The following is a 17740-nucleotide window of genomic DNA, read 5'->3' on the forward strand; positions in this document are numbered from 1 at the left end:
CCTAACCTATCTTTCCAGCTTCATTATATATTATTCACCTTCTCACACTCAACATTCCAGACAATTGCCTTTCTCTCTTTTTCAGATGTGGAGCATTTGCCTATGTTCATGCATTTCCACTAGAACTACCTCTAGATTTCATGGGGTCTCTCTCTACTGTCAAGATGCAGCTTAATCTACATTCGGCATGAAGCTTTCCTTGTCCACCCTCCATTCTAGTACCTTCCCTCTCTGACTGCCTTGTAATTGACTCTTTGTGTTTCTTTTGCATTTCTTCTTTTTGTATTTATTTTATATATTCTCATATAGGCATATGTGTTGTCTCCTCTAATAGAATGTTAGCTCCTCGAGGCTATCTGGAGATGGTTAGTGTTTTTCATCATGGGTCTTTTGGAATTGTCTTGAATCATTGTCTTGATCAGAGTAAGTAAATCTTTCACAGGTGATTGTTCTTACAATATTGTTGTTATTATGTACAATGTTCTTCTGGTTCTGCTCATTTCACTTTGCATCAGTTCAAATAAGTTTGCCTAGGTTTTTCTGAAACCATCCTGCTCATCATGTCTTATAGAACAATAGTATTCCATCAAAATCATATACCACAGCCATTCTCCAATTTATGGGCATCCACTCAATTTCCAATTCTTTGCCACCACAGAAAGGGCTGCTTTAAATATTTTTTGTACATAAAGGTCCTTTTCACTTTTCTTTTGTCTTTTTTGGGATACAAATCTAGTAGAGGTATTATTGGGTCACATAGTTCCAAATTGTTCTCCAGAATGGTTAGACTAGTTCACAACTCTGCTAGCAGTTTATTAGAGTGCTTATTTTTCCACATCTCCTCCAGAATTTACCATTTTCCTTTTCTGTCATGTTAAGTATTCTGATAGCTATGAAGTGGTACCTCAGAGTTGTTTTAATTTGCATTTCTCTAACAAATAGTGATTTAGAGCTTTTTATGTGACCACTGATAACTTCAGTTTCTTCTTCTGAAAACTGCCTGTTCATATATATTGACCATTTATCAATTAGAGGATGGCTCTTTTAAAAAAAAAAATGAGTTTGGCTTAGGTGTCATCTATTTGAGAAATGAGGCCTTTATTAGAGAAGCTTGCTGTAATCCCTCCCTTCCTCCCCTTTTCCTGATTTTCTTCTAATTTAGGATGCATTGGGTTTGTTAGTGCAAAACCTTTTTCATTTCATGCAGTCAAAATTATCCATTTTACTTCCTGTGATCGAGAAGTATGTTTTATGAATTCTCTATTTTGGTAGTTATTTATTTATTTAAAAGCATCTATCTAAAATGAACTGAACAGGCAGTGTGGTGTGGTTGATTGATCACCAGATTTGGAGCCAGGAACACAGTTTGGTCAAATTCTGCTTCCAATGGTAACCAGCTGATTCACCACGTGCAAGTCATTTAACTTCTCTGGGCTGTGTTTTCATCATCTGACAAAATGAAATGGCTGAACTCAATGATCCTTATGGTCCTTTCTTACTCTAAATTGATGATCTTTGACCCACATTGTTCTGTTTTAAAAACTTGGAAATATTTAATCTTATTTATAACTCTTATCATTCAAACAAAATTTTCACTAGGATGTGGTAGGTATAGGCTGACAAAAGGGCTTTTGTTCACCCTGGCACCTTAACATCCTATTCCCTTTAGTTCCCTAGGTCACCATCTCTTCTGCTACATACTACTATGAAATGGCACTATACTGAGAGCCAGAGGAGTAGGTCCCAAATCTCAGCTCTGCTTCCTTAATAAGATATAGGGCAAATCACTTTATCTCTTTGGTCCTCAGTTTCTTTGCCTGTAATATCTGAGGTTTGCATTAGATGATCTCTGATTTCCTTTCTAGCTCTGAATCAATGGTCCTGTGATCTGTAAGCTGAACAGAGGGAATAGATGAATTATGAGGTCCCATCCCACTATTAATGCATGACCCTGTTATTCCACTTCAAAAATTTCAAAGTATAGAACACTTATGTAGATCTAACATTACCTAGGCCATCCAAGTTTCCAAAAAGTGGGAGACTTAGTGTACAAGAAAGAATCACTATGATAAAGAAGTGATGATAATCTCATAGAACTCCTGGGCTACAGATAGCTCCTAATAAGAGAAGAGTTGTAATCAATTGTCCTAACCTTACAGTATTCACAGACCCCGAGTCCTGAGAATTCTTTGGAATTCTGAATTACATCTGAATGGAAACTTCCAAAGAGAATAGTGTGGATCAAGGGAAGGTGTACATGGAGGTCATCAGAGGTCAGGAGTCCTCTGCACCCAGAGGCATCTAATCTGTAAAATGAAGGAGGGGGTGATGGATTTAATGACCTCTGAGGTCCCTTCTTGCTCTAAACCTATGAGCCCATTCAGATCCCAATCAAAACCCATAATTTTATGACTTTCCAGCATTAACTATGCTTAGCAAGCAAGGTATGTTTTTTTCCACACACAGAAATTGGCAAGTTTGAAGATTCCTAAAATAAATTCCCTTTGCCATGTTTTTTAATTAACATAAACTTATTTCAATTCCTCTAGCAGTCATCCCTTTCCTATTATTACTTCTTCCTCTCTGAGTAGGACAATTATAACTAATTGCCTGTCATTACATGACTAAACAGGTTCAGTGTGCCCCGATATTTTCAAAGGCTAATTGTCATCAGGAAACAAAGTTTCTAATTAGCTTAGGGGCCAGATGCATTAGAATTTGACTCATGCAGGTGTACATGTGCTTATCTGTATTTCTTTTCATTGGATGCAAAATGTCCCAGCTGTTCACTTTGGAATTTTTCAAAGGGCAACCATAAAATTCATGTACAATTGTATGGACAACCAGAGTGGAATTGGAGATGACATGTCCTTGATTCAAAGCTGCAGTCAGCAATTCCTGTAGCTAGGAAAATTAATTTGAACTGATAGGATAGAGAGGACAGGGATTACTGTTTGGTACAATGTGTGTGTGTGCATGTGTGTGTGTGTGTGTGTGTGTGTGTGTGTGTGCACGCGTGTGTGTGTGCGCGTGCGCGCACCAAGGGTAGGTGTAGGGGGACAGGAATTAAGGTTCGGTGACTTTAATGCATAGTTTTAAACTAGAGGCTAGAGACAAAGGCCTCTGGGATTGAGGCAGTTGAGGAAGTGAAAGCCCACAGCTTTTTCTTTTGCTAAAGCATGCCGATCTCTGGTATCAGAGAATTAAAGGATCTCAGTGTTTGAGGTGACCAGAAAGGGATTCTCATAAATCCAGAATATGATAGGGTAAATTCCTCAATGTGAAGAGCTTAGGAGCAGTTGCAATGGGAGTAGCTTCAAGATCAAAGATTTGGATGGGAAGGCATCTCTGAGGATACCTAAGTTCAATCCTTTCGTTTTATTGATGAGAAAACTAAGGCCCATAAAAATGTAGTGAGTTGTGCAAGGTCGAATAGGTACAAAGAGTGATAGGAGAAGATTTGAACCCAGGTCCTCAGAATGCAGATGCAGAATTCTCTCACTGTACCACATTGCCTCTGCTCCAGACTTAGGCTTCTTTCTAGAGTTATAACATAATGCAGAGGGAGTTATTACTCTTGCCAGACAAAGAGAACAGAAAACCATATTGTGAATTCAGTCCTTGTTGGTGTTACTGTGGTTTAATTTTTGCTTGCCTTCAGCTCTCTCCGCATTCCTACATCAAACTGCTAATTATTCTGAATTATCCAGAGATGTGATGGTCTCTGCTTGGCCTTCTAAAAATAAAAATGAAAACCACAAAATTCTGCAGATAAATATCAGTAGACAAAGAGCACTTGACTAGTTAAGACCTAGAAATGCTACCCATTAAATATGAGGGAGAAAAGTATATCCAGGCAGGATTCAAAAGTTCTTTGGGTTTCTCAGATGAAACAAATGTCCCAGCTGTTCACTTTGGAATTTTATTCCATATTAATACATCACTACATTATTAGTGGGACCCAAAGCTTATATGATTGATATAATTTAAAACTACATGAAGAAAAATATGTTAGAGAGGAAGAAGGGAGCAAAGGAACAAGTTTGGGGGTGTAGTCTGCATGATAATAGAAGCATCAAGTTGTGAGTGACAGAGAAATCACTACTGATTAAAGAATACCTGAACCAATGGAAATAAGATTGACCTGAGTCAGAGGACCTGGTTTCAGATCTGGCCTCTGTCACCCACTACTTTGGTGACCTTGGACAAGCCACTTCATTTATGAAATGAAAAAGTTAGAATAATTGAGGTCCCTTATACTGCTAAATCTTTCTATGATCAACCCATCAAAACGCATTTATAAAACACCTATTTTATTCCAGGCACTGAGGTATGCACTGAGGTACAAATATAAATCAATGAGTCAATCTATTCAAATGTAGCTTGCAATCCTGTCTCAATGACTAGCTGGGTAGGCTTGGGGTAGACCATCTCATCTTTCTGAGTCTTGGTGCTGCCACCTATGAAATGAGGGAATTGGCGTAAGCAATCTCTAAGGTCCATACCTTTATGATACTGTTGCTACTAACATTTATATAGCACCTTAAGGTCTGCAAAGCACTTTGCAAATAACTTGTTTTATCTTCACAACACTGTGAAGTAGGTGCTATCATTATCCCCATTTTCCAGATGAGGAAATCAAGCATGATAAAGGTCTAATGATTTGACCTGAGTCAAGAAGCTAGTTGAGTATCTGACCTATTCTGACTCAAAGTTTAAAACTGAACCTAATTTATAACCTTATTACTGAAGAGAATGGGATATATTTAAATTGGATTCTTATTTCTAAGGACCTACTGAGTACAGGGGCTATTTTTTTTAGAATCAGGCCTGATTTGGGTGATAATTAGGTTCATAGTATTTCACTTGATTTCATTCATCAAATACCTACACAACTGCTTATTGACTAGATTAATATTCCCAGTGCTTAAAACCATATAGCAAAGAAACATGGGTTTTGGTTTGGGCTGGGGCATGGTTTAAGGTTTGCATTATTATATCTAAACATAGAGGTTTCCCTGAAAAGTGAGAAGTGAACCTCTTCACTGGAGGCCCTCTTGGTTCCTTAGGTAATGCTTTTTGATCATCTCTGAGCACTTTGGGCAGGTAGGTGTCCCATCAGTCCCAGAAATTCCACCTACATATACTCCTCTTTCATCTAGCTTTTTGCAAGGAGGTCAAAAGGAGGAGAAATCTGATGAACAGTGAGAAAGGAACAGTGCAGGCAGACAGGTATAATGATGCCAATAGCATTAGCAGGTCTGAAAGGCTGCCTTCCTGGGAGGTTATAGCCTTGGCCGGGGTTTCCACACTTGCTCCCCCCCTCATGGCTCAGCTTGCATTCAGTTTCTCCCCATTTCTATCTTGAAACATGCTGAATTTCATGGTGAGTTAATGGGCTTCTGTGTATGAACAGGTAGGGGTTGCCAGTTCGCTAGCCTATTAAAAAGTATTTTGTCTATATCTTGGTCAAGCAGCCAAGAGACCATTAGACTTATATCAAAGGATCACAGGGTTATAGTTGGAAGATCCCTTACTAACCATTCAAGTCCAATCCATTCATTTCACAAATGAACAAGCTGTGAGACAGATATTAATTTTTTTGTTTTATTTTGTTTTCGATTTAAAAATCTTTTCATGAAACTTTCACGGTTTTGTATATTTTGCATTAATTGAAAATGTCTATATACTTCCAGTAAAAGATTTAAGCTAATGAAAGGTAAGAATTGTCTTTGATTGCTTTGATTCTGTTCTGTACAAGTCCATAATTAGCATGATGTCACACTAGAGAAAATTAGAAGCCATTTTCTGATGTATCTTCCTTCATCTGTACTTAGATCTTTTTTGGGACTTTTGCTTTTGTCTCTTTTTTTATCCCTTTATCTTTTCACAGAGTTCTGTTCACTGTTTAGACTTACTATTAGTATAAGCAGACATCGTTACCCTGAGATCGATCGAGGCTGGGGCCACAGCTGTGGCTTTGAGGTCTTTCCCTTTTTTCACTCTTTCACTTCTCCTTACAACACTCATCTTCTTGTGTCACTTGGAATCCTTAGAATTTTACACTGTCCTTAGAACATTGATGAGTTTTCTCCTAATTTTTTTTCATTGTGTGCGAATGACCTGACTTAAAGTCTTCTGTCTCTGCATCCAACACAAAATCATATTATGCATCCTGTTTGGGTTTTACTTTATCTTTGAGAGCAAATTTAGAAGATTTTTTTCCTGGTCCTTTTCATATTTTTGAAATCATCCATGCTATATTTCCCACCTTTCCCTCTCCATTTAACATTTGCAACTGACTGGCTAAAATCTATGCATATCCTTCTGTCATCTACAAGCACATGATAAATTTTGAAAAAGGCTTTTTTCACAATCTTCTTCCCTTTCAAACTCAATAAATGTATAACAAAGGCAGTCTCCTGTCTTCCAGTCACAAATAACATCAACGGCTTTTTATGGGCCCAAGTCTCAAGAATATTATTTCTAGATCTTCATCTGTAGTGACTAGATTCAATTTGCACACAAATGGGGCATTTTCTGGAGGTTTAATATCCGCATCAGGTAAATCTCTCATCATTTTTAAGAGAATAGCTTGAGTTTTTGCCTCCTCGGTCATTCAATTTCTTCAGCTGATATCCTTTTAAAACCATTGATTTCTTTATCTGCTCCACTATCAAGTTGCTCCTTGGTTGGTTCTGGTGATTGTGCAGGAATTGGTAAGCCAGCTGGGTCATCAAATGATCATCTAAAATCACTGCATGATTTATCCCAATATCTTGATAAGGTACAAAGTCTTTGTCAACAAAAGTCTCAATAATTTTCTTGATGACATCTATGCCTTCTTTAACTTCACCAAACACTGTATGCACACCATCAAGGCAAACTAGAATTTTTCCTGTGGTAATAAGAAAATGATATCCATGTTGTGGGGAGGGGGTTCTATATAGCCTGCTTTCTCTAAGGGCTCTACTGAACCCAGAACAAACCTAAAAGAAAATAGATGTGCAGGATCTGTGAGCTTGGTGAACTTTCTTCAGAAACACAGATTACACCTGTTTACAACTTTGATAAGTCCTACAAAATTGCTTTAGGCATATAGAGGTTAAGTGACTTGTCCAGACCACATCTTCCTGCATCCAAATGCAGCACCCTAGTCACTCTATCATGCTGCCTTTGCAGCTAGGCTTCCAATCAATAAGAATGTTAAAAAAAAAAATGGAATACTCCTAATAGTTACATTCACAAAATTTCTTCAACTATCGTGTGTAGGGTCATTCCAAGAAAATTCAAGCTCATTGAAGGCCTGGATTCTTTTGTGGTTGTTTCTCTCAGTGCCTTGCATATGTTGGCACTCCGTGTTTTTTGAATGAATGCATGAATGAATACATATGTCTTGGTCATCTTCAAGCCACACCACATGCAATCAGGCTGTATGTCCTTCCTCCCTACAACTCAACCTCCCACTCCTGCAGCCCTGGGTGTTGAAGGGTGAGTTTTTCCCTTTTCTAGCTTGGTTTCCGGTTCCCTAAGAACTTTCCAGTCATGTAAATTAACTCCTATCTTCTCATCCCCTGGTTCACTTTTCACCTCCAGTTCCCCTTTATGCATTATCTTCCCCTTTTGGAATGTAAGCTCTTTGAAGGCAGGGACTAACTTTCTTGTATGAGATTATGTCTGTATATTAATTGTCCTGTCTCTTTGTGTCTCTCTCTGAAGATTGTTTGGAGCCAGCAGATATAAATACCTTACATTTATGTATACGGTGTCATGCTGAGCATTGTCTCAGACAGTCAGGTTTGAGATCTTCCTCCATGTATGCATTATCACGCTCAGCAACCTCTCAGCCAAATAGGCATCAGCTCTCCCTTCATATATGCGCCGACATACAAAACCACCCGAGATTTGGTTGAAAGATCAACTCCATTTGTATGCTGTTGTGTCCTTCGTGTTTAGCATAATGCCGGGAAAATAGAAGTCACTTAATATCTACCTTGACATTCATTCTTTCATCCTGGTATATTGGGGAAGGTGCCATAAAATTCTGTGGGCTAGCTAATACTGGGGATAAGTGTTTGGGAAAACTAACTTCAAAACCAGTGGTTTCCTGTGGACAGTCAGCCAATGGTAATATGTTAACAAAGGAATTAACCTGTCATCAGTCTTCTCTGTGTGCCAAACGACTCCAAATATACGACCTTTCCTTTATCTTAATACTGAAGTAAAATGTACTTGTTGTTTGGGTTGATGTAGAAGTTTGAATTTAGTCATAAATCTCCTTTTGTGGTTATTTGAAAACCTGGACAGAAGTCAGGGCAAAAACAATCCACCCAGGACTCCAGGGACGCGGTGAGGAGGGTCATGCTGCTGAACTGGCTTCTGGTCTTACTGTTCCTCTGCCTGGGTGTCCTACCCACCAGGCAGGAGAGGGGAAGAGAAAGCTCCAGATTGGAGTCAAAAACCGGGTGGATCACTGCCCCCTCAAGTCCCGCCAGGGTGATGTGCTCCATTACACAGGGAGGCTGGAGTACGGCACTGAGTGCGACAGCAGTCTCCATCGTGACCAGCCCTTTGTCTTCTCCTTGGGGTCGGGCCAGGTCATCAAGGACTGGGACCAGGGGCTCCTCGGGATGTGTGAAGTAGAGAAATGGAAGCTGGTGATCCCCTCAGAGCTGGGATATGGGGATCGAGGGGCTCCCCCGAAGATTCCAGGTAGAGCCACATTGGTGTTTGAGGTGGAGCTTGCTAAGATTGAGCGGAGACCGGAACTCTAGGGGAGGGGTTGGGGAGGAGGATCATCGGGAGGAGGGAGGAAGGGGAGGAAGGAAGTCCTTCTCTCTGGGGACCAGACTTTGTTGTTGTTGTTTTTTTTAAGTGAAATTAAAAAAGCCAAAGGGTCGGGGGCGGAGGGGAACAATCCACGCCATCCCCCAAAGCATCTGGAGGGTACTCTACCACTTCACATAACAATCCTGGGCAAATAAGATGCAGTCCAAACAGCCTCTCAAAAATGTGGAAAGAAGGCAGAGGTCAAGATAGGAGTTTTTCAGTGTTGACACAACATATATCTCTTCAATGAGACTTAATGGAAATGAAGCTGGTGATAAGTAATGAGGAGGAAAAAGGTCTCCAACAATTATCTAAATTGAGAAATACACTTAATATGAAATTTATTGAAATTACTTTAGGGAGGATGGATGACCACATAACAAGCCATGGATGAAAAGTTATGTGGATTCAAGTCCTATCTCTTACACTTATCTCCTTCCTCTCCGGGAAGAATGTTAGCTTTCTACGGACAGAGATTCTTTTCATTTTTTTTTTGTAGCTTCTGGGTCTAATATAGTGCCTTGAATAGAGTGGGTGATTCATACATGTTGGTTAGACTACATTGGATTGAATTGGATTACTCGCTAGAGATCAGTTGCTATACTCTGGCTCTCAGTTTTCTCATTTTAAAAATGGGAATAATATTATTTATAATACTCTCCTCAAAAATTTATTGTATTTTTGGTAAAGCTAGAACACTATACAAATGTGAACTATTGTTATCATGTTCTTATCCTTTTTTGATTAGAGTACAAGTAAAAAAAATGGTTCTGGGAGAGGTCGCTATCTGAGGATGATGATGGTGGTGATGGTGATGATGATGGGGCAATGAGGGTTAAGTGACTTGCCCAGGGTCACACAGCTAGTAAGTGTCAAGTGTCTGAGGTCAAATTTGAACTCAAGTCCTTATGAATCCAGGGCTGTTGCTTTATCCACTGTGCCACTTAGCTGCTCCCCCCTGCTGTTATTTTTATAGTTAATTTTCTATTCCCTATTGCACAGATAAATAATTACATTTTTACTTGAATAAAAACTCTAGGACATAAACTCATCAGATGGAGGCTCAATGAAAGCATCCACAGAACAATTCCAGTAGCCTACAGGAATTGTGTATGTCTTATCTACTCAGAAACCTCCAGCATTGGCAACTAACTGACCTACTGTGATAACATAAAGACCGCTGGTCCTTGTGATCCTTCATGATGCTGCCCTCTTAAGACTTCCAGGCTTTTCCATCTTCCTTGAAGCTGACTATTCTTTTCATGTGTTGTCTACCTCAATTAGAAGATGAGCTTTTTGGGAGTGAGAACTACTAAAATTTTCTTTTTGTATCTTCAGCACTTGGCACGGTGCTTAGAACATAATGAGTGCTTCATGAATGTATTTTTCATTCTATTCTCACATTATTTTGATCTCCTTTGCTAGTTCTCTATATTTTATAAACTTTTTGTTCCATGTATCTTGGAAAGTGAACATTTGGTTCAATGAAATACATTTAAAATATTGTCCTCTAAAAAAGAAGAGGAGGGAGAGAGATCAGGGAAGAAAGGAGAAAGAGAAAGGGAGAGATAAGAAGAAGAGAGGGAAGAAGAGGGGAAGGGAAGGAAGTAAGGCTTCAGCATGCTCTATTGTATCATAGAGTCATTGGACTTAGAGTTGTAAAACCTGGGTTTGGACTCTAGATTTGAAATCAGGTTCAAATCCTAGCCCTGCCAATTATTACCTTTGTGAGTCACTTAAATCTCTCCAGGTCTCAGAGTCATCCCTTGTAAAGTGAAGAAGTTGATTGGACAGTTTTATATTCCCTTATGGCTATAGATCTCCAATTCTATGACCATCCTTAATGTATAGTAACCCTTGTGGACTTGAGCAAATCACTTTACTCCATGAACCTCTATTCAAGGCAACAAAACTGTAAAATGAAGGGAGATAAACCAGATGACCTCTAAAGTTCCTCCCAGCTCTGAAATCTCATAAATATTGTAAGAACTAAGTGAATACGGAACAATAACAAAGAGAAAATGATGATTAGCCTAGGAGGAAAATGATTCCTTTGACCCATAAAAAAGGTAAAAGCCTGCCAAGTTTTTCATTAGCGTCCCCCTCCCCCATCTCCTTTAATAATGCCATTAACAGCAGTGCCCCATACTTTCCTCTAATGTTCTTCCCCTTCAAAGTGTGACTTCTTAGTTTTAGTCTAATTTCTTTGAAGCATCAGTTACTATCACATCACAGTTTGAATAACTGTAAATTTTCTTTTCTTTTTTTATCTTATCTTTTCTTTTCTATGTAGTCCAGACCTATGATTTCATCTGTAAGGAACTCTTGTACAGAAAGTCCTTTCCTTAACAAAGAGGAACAACTGTGGGACTTCAAGTCTTCAAGCCTGGGACATGGAGAAGTTAAGTAATTTGTCCATTTTCACAGAGCTAGTGAGGGTATGAAGGAAGATTTGAACTCTGTTTTTCTTGATTCCAAGGCTGACTCTCTAACCAAAGGCATCACTGCCTTTTCAATTTGAATTATATGTGCTTAAGGTGGGAAAAGCAAAGATTAACACCAGTATTCCATCATTCAAGACCTCTAAGTATAATTGAAGATTTTACTCAGTAACAAGACTTATTAACAGAGTCCATGGTCTCTCTCTTACCTTTGTATACCTGCTCTTTATAAAAAAAATCTCTGGAAAAGCATATGCCAAGAGACAGATTCTATGATAGAAACATTGGATGCAATGCTAGGTTTAGCATCAAACAAGGGTGAAAGGAAGTGGGGTATAGTGAATGGCGTGCTAGACTTGGATAGACCTGGATTCAAATCCTACCTTTGGAATTAGCTGCATGGCTGTGTCATTGTAATTCATTGAGCCTCTAATTCTCCATTTGTAGATAGTCCTACTGGTGCTGCTCTCTCACAAAGTTGTTATAATGCTAAAATGCAGTAATGTCTACAAAAAACACTTTACAAATGCCACAGTGCTATATGAATGTCAGCTAGTTTTATTACTGCAAGCATGGAAGAGCAATAGATGGCCCCACTAAAGAAAATGGAACCCAAAACAGCCCATTTGGACAAAGACAGATCTTGGTCCTTGTTGCTGGTATTCAGAAAAGCAATGAGGATCAAATGGCCCTGAATGAGTGCCTGGCTATGAATTCAGAGTTTGCTAAATGTTTTTGTATCATTGACATCATCTCAGCCTCCTAACAATTTTATAACCCTGTGAAGTGGAAGGGAGAGATTAAATAGGTCCCCCAGCCATTTCTTCTTACAGATGACTGTTCCAAAGAAGGGGAGCTGCTTGTCCAAAATCACTATGGCAGTGATAAGATTTGAATAAAAAGATAACAGGGAGATCCATTTTAGAATTGGAAGGGATTTCAAGAACTATCTAGTCCAAACCCTTCATTTTGTAGATGGGGAAACTGAGGCCCAGGTAAATGAAGTGAATTGTCTAAGTTCATAAGATAGTAAGTCACTTAACACAATGAGCAGCCCATTGTCCGCCCTTAACAAATGTTTGTTGTGCACACTGGAATTGAAATGAACCTAGGTCCTCTGCCATCAGATCAAGCACTCTTTGTTCTCCTAAGTCCAGACCCATAGAAACAAGGAAAAGCAAAATTCAGAAATGGATCCCAATCTTCTCCACTGGTACAAAGGAAAACAAAAGACACAGAGATAGAGGCCACCCAATAAAATTCTACTCCCTCTCATTGGGAAGCTGGGTGACATAGTGGACAGAGAATAGAATATGGAGTTGGAAAGACATGAGTTAGAATCTCTCCTCAGGCACCATTGTAGCTGTGTGACTCTAGGCAAGTCACTTAGCCTCAGAAATTAAATGTTAGCTAATACCTAACATTTATATAGTACTTAACATTTACAAAGCACTTTATTAAGATGATCTCATTGGATTCTCACATTATCATTATTAATACTATTGTATAGGGGGCAGTGAATAAAGCATCAGCCCTGGATTCAGGGGGACCTGAGTTCAAATCCAACCTCAGACACTTGACACAAGCTGTGTGACCCTGGGCAAGTCACTTAACTCTCATTGTCCTGGGGGAAAATACTCTTGTATGATATAATGGTCATTGCAATAAAAATAATAATTATAATGATAAACAATGTATCTGTGTCTCCAAGTCCGAGACTCAGATCCAACCTCTGACACATGATATCTTTGTGACTAATTCTTAACAGGGCTGATTATCAAGATTCTGTAATTCTGTTTGACTTTGTTTAAGTGTGCCACACAGAGCTGAATGGTTCCAAGTTGCTCACCTTTTGCAGTGAAGTGGAATGCCAGCTCTTTGAGCTCTGGTCCAAGTGAGTGTAACCTCAAAGGCTATTATTCACGTACAAACTGAATATAAATGCTTTGGGCAGTTGCTTTGGATTAGTTTGCCTTCCACCTGCAGTGAGCACAACACCCTAAACCCAAGTCTTACCTTCTGGATCATAATTGAAAACTGTCCCAGCATTTTAAATCCTCTGGCAAAATAGATTGAATTGTATCATGCAATGATCTGAGCAATAGAGAGTGGAATCATTTCCAAGGCAGACCCAAGAAGCCTCAATAAAACTGCCACAGAAATTAAAATGGAATAGCCCATCCTAGGAAAATAAATATGCCATGAGGCTGTATGTATGGCTGGGCTTGAAGAGATTAATACATATTTCATAGGAAGTCATCAACCAGAAGATGGCTATGATCAACAGCCTTTCTAAGATGACATTTCCAGCAAAGACTTTTTCCCCTTATTTATTTAAAGCCTCTTGCTTTCCTCCCCCCTCCAACCAAAATTCATTCTACTTGGCTGCTGGCTGACTTGTGATTGCTTTTTACATTTCAAAACCTAGAAAAAATACTTTATTGTCATGTTTGAAATAGGACTGATTTTGAAAGCCATGTCAACACACTGTCTTTCCAAAGAGCCTAAACTTGTCTTTACAAGTGGTGCTGGCTTGTTTGGTTCTTTTATTTGCCTGTGAGTTACATGACATTCATTTAAGTGAAAAGAGAATTTCCCTAAGTATATATCTCTCATTGGGCAAAAAAATGATAGCAGTAGCCCCACTCCTAGTTAAAACCCAGTGTGATCTTCCTAAAGCTCAGTTTTGCCATGTCATCGGCCCTAGTCAATATCCTTCGGTGGCTCCCTATTACATCCAGGACCAGATAGGAAATCCTCTGTTAGCTTTTAAAGCCCTTTCTGATTTCTTCCTTTCCTACTTTCCAGGCTTTTAATACTCTAATCTTCTATTAATGTACCATAATCTATCAATATTGGCCCACTTGTGGTTCTTCACCCATAGCGTCCCATCTCCATGCCTTTGCTCTAGGTGGCCTTCATGCCTGGGATACTCTGCCTCCTCACCTCTGCCTACTTGATCCTCTGCTTTCCTTCAAGACCCAAAGCAAATTTTAACTTGTAGAAGAAGCCTTCTCTGGTCTCTCCACCATGGCTGTTCTGGTTTTTCCCGTGAAGTTGTTACTGTTGATGGGGCAAAGCTATATGGCATGATGAATAGAGCTAGGATGAATAGGCTGGGGACCAGGAAGACTCATCAACCTGAGTTCAAATCTGGCCTTAGACACTTACTAGTTGTGTGACCCTGGGCAAGTCACTGAACCCTGTTTGTCTCAGTTTCCTCATATGCCAAATGACTATCAAATTCTACCACCTACAAGAGGCCTTTTCTGGTCTCCCCACCATCACTGCTATTGTTTTCCCTCTGAGATCACCTTGCACCTACTCTGTACACATACTGTATGGACATTTATATCCATGTTATCTCTCTTATTGGAATGTGAACTCCTTGATTTTCAGGGACTCCTTTTGCCTTCATCGTATCTCCATTTCTTAGTACAGTACCTTGGACATAGTAAGCATTTAACAAATATCTGTTTACTAACTAACAGTGTAGAAATAGAATACCAGGGTCCTAGAACTGAAAGGGCCCTCAGAGGCCATCTAGTTCAACCTAAACCTAACCAAGAATACCCTCTACAACTTACAAAACAAAGCAGCATGTTGTCATCCAACCTTTGCTTGAAGACCTTGGGAGAGGATATGTGAACTCCCTCCTGAGGTAGCCCATGCTACTATTATCATCGTTCATTCATTTCAGTCGTGTCTGACTCATTGAGGCCCCATTTGGGAATTTCTTAGCAAAGATACTGGAGTGCTTTGCTATTTCCTTCTCCAGTCATTCTAGTCTGGGCCAGTTCTAATCTACAGGAAGCATTTGATTACATCAAGGTCAAATCTGCTTTTCTGAAGCTTCTTACCATTGCTTTAGTTCTGATCCCTGGAGCTGGGTAGAACAAGTCTCATCCCTATTCCCCATGGTTGTCTATCAACTATCAGCTTCCTAGGGCAACTAAGGTGGCACAATGGATAGAGTTCTGGGCTTGAAGTCAAGGAGATTCATATTTTTGACTTCAAACCCAGCCTCATACATTTATTAGCTTTGTGACCCTGGGCAAGTCACTGAGCCCTGTCTGCCTCAGTTTCCTCACCTGTGAAATGAGATGGAGATGGAAATGGCAAACCGCTCTAGTATTGTTGCCAAGAAAACCCCAAATGGGGTCATGAAGAGTCAGACATGACTAAAAAGAGTGACTGAATAACAAATCGGCTTCCTTGCTTACTCCTACCCAGACGGTCTCCTCTTCTCCAGGCTAAGCATAATCCATTCAAACTTATTTTTCAGAAACTCAATGCACTTCACCATCCTGGTTGTCCTTTTCTATATACTCTCCTATCAGTGTCTTTCATTAAAAAGGTGGCTCCCCAAATTGAATACAATAATTCATATATGGTCTAATCAAGGTAAAGTTCAGTGAGGTCATGACTTCCCTATAGAACAAGATATTACACTTCTTATCATGTAGCTATAGATCACATTAGCTTTATAAGGTACCATGGAAAAGTAGCATAATAAAAAACTCAAGATGTCTAAGCCTATGGCATGGCCTGCCTCTTTCGAGCAATATCCAACATAACCAAATGAAGGAATCCAAATGTTTCCCTCAAGCTGGTTTTTAATGAAATAGGGATTCATGTCTTATGCAATAAACATCGCAAAGCTCAAAATGATTCAAGATCGATAAGTAATGCATCATTATGGAATCTCTATATGCATTTCATGGAAGTTAATGTAACAGTTTATCACTTTTAAAACAGTCATGAATATTGATTCCCACCCCCAAGCCCTCCCCACCTTTAGCTGGCCTATTATTCATGATCCAAGCTTCTACTTCTCATCTCAAAGACAGTGAGCCAGGATAAAATGAGAGATTAGGAGTGAGGGGAAAGATGGAAGTTAGTAGCACCATGGTAATCCTGAAATGTATAAAGAATGAGACTGGGAAAAAACAAACTAACAAAATAAAACAAAACAAACACAAACAAACAAAAAAGAATGAGGCTGGGGAAGAGAAGGCTTATAGCTGTAAGGTGGAATGTAAGTATATGCACAAAGAACAAAAGACTTTATTATAAAATCCTTGGCTTTGCTTTCTTGATGGGGAAGCATATTTTCTAAGATATTGTTTTTATCTTTTATGTCAAACTTCTCATTCAAGTTCTAGAGTATTAAAGTATATGCTGATTTATTTCGGTTGGTCTCAGTAAATTCTCCTTGAAATTGTTTCTATCTACTCACTTCTTTGTTCTTTAAATCTCAATTGTTTTTACAGTCACTGTTTTGTGACAGTCCTCTGACATAAGACGATCCCTCTTGGGAGTTCATAGGTCCTGTATTGCCCATTACTTTCTAGGACTGGTCTCATACTGCTCAAGTTCCCCTGCCCACCAGAAGGTGCAGCTGTCAAGGCTCTTCTTTGGGGATTCAGTTTATGTCTAAAGAAAGGCCCATTGACCATCCAGAGACATCAAGAAAAACAAGCCCCTTAATGGATTTGGATGTCAAAAAATGGAGACCAGTTTAATGCTCATGTTTTATTGGCAAATGATAAGGTAGATGGGGAGGGGGAAATTAGAAAAGAGAAAAAGGAGAAGGGGACCCAACACACAATTCAGATATATACATACTAATACTAATAAAGAGTAAAACGCACATAAGGGTTGTGCTATATTGGGGAACATGGAGATATGGGCCCCTTAGTTGGGAATGCTTGCTCCCACGGGAGTGGCATGTTCCTAGGAAGAGGCAATGTGCTCCCTTTCTGTGAATGGGATGCCTGAATCCTGATTTTGGTGGCCTCCTAGAGCTGGCCAATTTGCATGTCAATGTTCAAGGCTTGGGGGCAGCAAGGTGGTGCAGTGGATAAAGCACCAACCTTGGATTCAGGAGGACCTGAGTTCAAATCTGGTCTCAAACACTTGACACTTACTAGCTGTGTGACCCTGGGCAAGTCACTTAACCCTCATTGCCCTGCAAAAGAAAAAAGAAAAAGAGAAAAAAAAAAACATCTTTTTTGTTAACTGTTGAATAACACGTGTTTCATTTTGTTCCAATATTAAACCTCAACTTCCAGAGAATTGGTATGAGTCAGAACCAGCCCAGACACCTGAAGCTCTGAAAATATGATCAAAAGGGATTTCAATGGAAAACAAAGATGGGGGGAACACCCTGCCTCTTTATATTCACTGAAATGTATTCCATACAGTGTAGCTACAATGTTGAAAGCAAAGCATTAGTTACACTTAGTAGTTCAAAGGAGACAAAAATCCAATAATCCAATAATCCAATGATAGGATCCCACTCCCTATGCCTAAATATATAGAATATGGGTAATGAGCAAAATGAAGGAATGATCCTGGCACAAGAAGGTAAATTGAGCTCACATCCTCAGTGCTTAGCACAATGCCTGACTCATGACAAATGCTTTAAACAATGCTTTTTGGCTTTTTGACACATAGTCATCCCAGAG

The 17740-nt window shown here is 39.4% G+C and overlaps 2 pseudogenes; one reads left to right on the plus strand and one right to left on the minus strand.

Moving 5' to 3' along the window:
- Positions 1-6052: 6052 nt before the first annotated feature.
- LOC122747105 lies at positions 6053-7611 on the minus strand (annotated as a pseudogene).
- A 747-nt stretch (positions 7612-8358) lies between these two features.
- Positions 8359-8774, plus strand: LOC122751482 (annotated as a pseudogene).
- The last annotated feature ends 8966 nt before the right edge of the window (positions 8775-17740 follow it).

Source organism: Dromiciops gliroides, chromosome 3 (genome assembly GCF_019393635.1).
Source record: "Dromiciops gliroides isolate mDroGli1 chromosome 3, mDroGli1.pri, whole genome shotgun sequence".
In the NCBI taxonomy this organism is placed as follows: Eukaryota; Metazoa; Chordata; class Mammalia; order Microbiotheria; family Microbiotheriidae; genus Dromiciops; species Dromiciops gliroides.